General features: G+C 35.4%; 1 protein-coding gene across 1 annotated transcript in view; it reads left to right on the forward strand.

Annotated features, from left to right (window-relative positions):
* The first annotated feature begins 142 nt into the window (after positions 1-142).
* The window catches only part of LOC137991922 (mucin-13-like), a 25,851-nt gene continuing 20,993 nt past the window's right edge, over positions 143-5,000 (forward strand). The window contains exons 1-3 of the mRNA XM_068836945.1: positions 143-182; positions 2,402-2,449; positions 2,985-3,027. The gene's annotated coding sequence lies outside the window, so the exon portion shown is untranslated. The remainder of the gene's footprint in view (positions 183-2,401; positions 2,450-2,984; positions 3,028-5,000) is intronic.

Below are 5,000 nucleotides of genomic sequence, written 5' to 3' on the forward strand. Positions count from 1 at the left end.
GCTTCATCCAGAACGTCTTCCTTGTCCACATCTACTCCACTGTCACCCTCAGCTCACCACATTTCTGCAACATTACAGTGACCACTTTCACAACCACCATCAAGCGCACAGTCTTCTTCAGAACCGATGCTGGGAATGATGGCCCACATGCTATCCTTTTGACATTGGATACACGTCCAAGAGTGAGTGATTGTAAGACTGTGGTAGCAAGTAGGCCCGTAATGCATGCATTACTCACAAACATAAACAGGTCTGCTGGAAGCGAGCTGGAGTTTCAACAAAAAGAGCTCCAAAATCGGCATAAATTTGTGATGCTGTTGAATAATAAATCAGCTGTTATTTCCAAAATGATGGAATTGCCTGGTGATAAATAACCTCGACTAGGAGAGTAAATTTTGACTTTGCAGAACAATGGTTAACAACATTGTGATCTTTGTGTTGAATTTGCACATTTCTTGTCAATCTTTGAAACACTTGAAAGAAAAAGAAGCAAACTAACAAAAACAAAAACCCGGCATGTTGCCATCATTTTGACACTGATGTATTCTTTGTTTTGCGAGTAAACATGCGAGGTAACTTGATCACGGCGCCCACTGAATTGGATGTCACTTTTGATTTTGCGATTTACTTGTGCAGCCAAAAGTACAATAGAAAAATTGAACGTAGCAAAAATCTCCCAAAATGTTGTTCACTGATGGTAACTTTTTATATTGTCGGTTCAAAATTTAAGTTGTTTTCATGTTGCAAATTTTGTTGCTGCAGATGGCAAAATATTTTATTCTCGATCGACATTTCCTGAAAACTTCTCGTCTTCATAAAAACTGTTTCAATATTTATTTACTTTTGCATCAATATTTGTTTTGCATAAAGCAGGCTAACAAAATCTGTACCTTGCTTAGTTTGCATTTTTTAGTGTTAAAATGGAATTTGAATTCGGTCCTGTTTCCGATGGCAAGTCCTATATTTTGAGGTCACCCATCCAAATGCTAACCCCACCCGACAGGGCTTAACCTCAGTGAACATTTGTCTTATAAAGCTGTCAGAGGCTCAGAGTGCACCCTCAAAGTTGTGGTGAACTTGTGGTGTCAGAGGCTCAGGAGTGCACGCTCAAACTTGTGGTGAAAAAGAAGTTGTAAGGGAACTTGAAAATGATCAACATGTCAGCCTCGGAGCCAACGTTCTCGATTCTCTTTTATTTTCTTCTAATCAATCTTTCTGGGATCCAGTATTTTACTAGTAACCACATGTCTTCTCAGTGGGCTATTTACCTAAGACATCTATCAGGACACAATAATGTAATATGTTACCAAAACAACATCGTGCTATATAACAACGTGTACTGTTAGAGCTACATATTACGCAAAGATAACTTGAATCTCTTGAAAGACAAAATGCAGGTCAGTGGACATGATACAGTGCTGTGTTATTGCACTACCACATGTACACATTGCGTGCCTATTCTTATCACCCTGGCAGGAGGAAGACAAATGCAACTGAATTACACTTAATATACGTATTCGTTCCTAAGGTTAATGTTTTTTTTAAGGTGGTATAGGAAGTACCATACCCTAGCAAAAATGAAACGTACTCGGCATAATACACCCTTGCACGTATAGACCTTAGACATTACCTCCGCTTTATCTTGCCAAAGAAGGTGCTATCTTAATCAAGATTTGATTAGGTTCTATAATGCAATACAACACTTACCTGAAACTTAGGAGTGATACTGAAGAAATAAATTAGGACAAACATCAAAGTACCAAACACAAAACTGAATTAAAGAAAAAGTGAACTACACAATTAATAGTTTGGATACTGTATTACTGCAGACATAAGGGTTTATTATGAAACAAAGTATTAGTTCAAACATAGTGTTAGGATTCGCAGAAATGATACTTCATGTCACTTGAAAAATGGCTTTGGTAAACACCAGCAACACTCTCTTTACAAATATATAACTGATGGTGCACATCTCCTATTGCCCAACTTTTCCCATTTAGCTCACCAAAATTACTAATCATGTCTTCAAGCTCTATTCCAGAAATGATAATGTAACACGAATTGTGCACAACAATAGACTTCTTCCAATCTGATTCTTGTAGAGCCTCGCTTAGGGGTGTAAATTTCGGCTTTTGGTCTCACTTAGGGTGTTCTGGGCAAAATGCCATCATATGTAGCCATGAATTAAGGTCTCCTTTAGGGTTGCGCACGAAGAAATATGAAAGTGTATACATGTGTTTACTTTAGGGGTCAAAAAAAGCCTGGGCCACGCCTAGATTGGTCTCCTTTAGGGGGTTAATTTAAAATTTCCGATGAGCATCCCTCTCCTTCTTATATGGGAGTCCCAGTGGGTCGTACTAATGAATAAAACATTTCTCCAAGCATTCAATCTTATCCTTAGGTGAAACAAGAAGATATCTTTCAGCACTAGCACCGGGTAACAGTGATGGTAAGTCCCCTTTTAAGACTTCTTGTGTTAAAACTGCAAAAGAAAAATAATAAGCATTGAGTCAATACATATTTGAAATTAAGCTGTAAGAAGGCATTGTAAGATGATAATTATCACTACTAACATTAATAGTTGATCAATGAAGTTAAAACAAAGAAAGTCATAACCATGAAGGAGGTTTGGATAAGTGGTATTAATTAGAATATATATTTTTGGATTTTATTTCTTCGTTTACTCCTTAGTTTTTGTTTTGATTGAGAAGATGTACAATGTATGTCAAACAATCAAGACAGTGTTCTGTTGGGTATCCAAACACCTTGAATTTTGTCAAAAACAGCTTGCTGAGCTTTGTATTGTCAAATCCCTTTTTGCTTGGGTGTTCCAGATGAAACAGTCTTTTTCATGCTTATAAATACTACATCAGAATACCTTGAATGACTTAACTTGTCAAGCAAAATAATACCGGTAACGATCGTTGTCAATTGAAAATGTTCTAATCTGTGGCACTGAAATTCTGTTTGATTTTGTGTAAAAGGTGTCTTGTCTCCTGTGATTCATCTGTCAAGCTGTTGGCGAGGGTGAGAAAATTTGAGAAGGCACCCTTTTTAAAATTTGTAAAACTCACTATATACAATAAAAGCAATTCAAAAAAGGCACTTAAAAGGCATTTCTGTGTTGGCAGTTGCAAACCCCATTAGTTAGTTGATTCACCAAGAAAATGTTGAGGTTTCATTTCCTTCTAAAGGCAGATTACATTGCTAAATGTAACCAAAAATAGCTTTAAAATTGGGTTATTATTCTTTTCATTACATTGCATTTTGAGGTGCAGACACGAGTCTTATCACAATACCTGAAAGTGATGATGGTAAGCAAAGTGAAATGCACAAAAACTTTGCATGCCATGTCATGAATGTAGTGCTCAAATTTTCTCTCTTAGAATGAAATCAAAACAGGTTGTTTCCAATAATTTCATTTCAGTCTCTGTTTCAAATAGAGTCCGACTCCTACATTTTGTGATTACAATACATGTAAGTCTTATTAGACAAAATCAATTTTACCAATTTGAAAAACCCCTAAAAATTAATTATATACACATCTCAGAGTGAGGTGAGCTGTCTAAGAACCAAAAAGAAGAATAAATGTTTACACAATGGAACAAAGGTAAATTAACAGCTCATAAAATTACTAACAATGACAAATTATAAGCAAAAGCCAAATTATTTATGAACAGTAAATGACTTATTATAGATGCCAGTGGTTAATTACTGGACTGAACTTTTGAATGGTATGCTCTCTTATAATGCTTCGCATATGACTTCTTTTAGGTATTGATTTATTGCATGCTATACCTAGCCATGATTCAGTAATTAACTGAAACATTTTCACCAGGTTCAATGCATGTGAGAAGACAAATTAGGCCACAAACAACACCAACATTTACGCAATCAAATGTTGTGATTTCACAGAGTGGAGGCAATACCATAACAGTTAACTAGGATTTCAACTATTTTGCTTCTATTAAGATGACTAATTACATATTTAATAAATAAGTTAGGGGACAAAACCATGCATAATTATTTATTTATAAATATACGTTAGCTACCAAACCAATATCAAGGCCATTGCCAACTATAAAAAAATTTTTTCAAGCACATTCCAGCAACTGTAGATAAAGTTTTAATTATGTAATTGAACAGGACAGTTTATTCTTCTTTACAGACCTACAGTACTGTGAAGGCATGTTTAACAAAAACAAGTTTGACCAATCAAGGAAATGATTATTATGTAATAAAATTGACAAAGAGAGTTAACCAAAAACAACCAAAACATTGACTAATCAAAAGGTAAACATGTCTTCACTGATGATGCTTGCACAGAAAAGAAAGTATACATGTGGGGTCATCAGAGATGCTTTCAATTCAAAATAGGAACAAAATTTGGAGTAAACTCGAATAATTATTGGAAGTGAAACTCTTAGGTTACGATAAATGAGCGTATTTTAGCATGGAAGATTAGCCTACCAAGTTTCAATGGTCTCTGCTGCAAGTTGACCGAGATAGCTCTATTTATATTCTTGATTTTATACTGGGTTGAATGAGTGATGTCATCAACCGTCTCATTTGCAGATTTTACTCATTTTTCAAAGTTAAATATCTCCGGAACCAGTGCAGATATTTCCAAGCAGTTAACGGCGTTTGTTATCTTTCCTGGAATTCTATATGATAAACCCAAAAACTCGAGGGATAAAAATTCGATCACAGTAGCACTTTAACGATAATGCTATAGGTCACTTGCAATAATTGCTTTTTAGTCTACCTTATTTCCTGCTTTTGAGGAGGTTTGTCTTAGGGAATTTATCATAGTAGTTTTATAATTAGTGACAAGGCTCAATTTAATATGTACACCTATGTAGTATCATAATGAGCAATTCAAAGTCATCTTACTATCTATCTTAATTTCAAAACAGGATGTATACCTCATCATTCACTCTCTTAATTGGCTGACATTGTATGGGTTAAGGAGAACAACCACTATTGGCCTTCTGGTGTCA

The sequence above is a fragment of the Montipora foliosa genome, chromosome 2 (assembly GCF_036669935.1).
Source record: "Montipora foliosa isolate CH-2021 chromosome 2, ASM3666993v2, whole genome shotgun sequence".
Lineage (NCBI taxonomy): Eukaryota > Metazoa > Cnidaria > Anthozoa > Scleractinia > Acroporidae > Montipora > Montipora foliosa.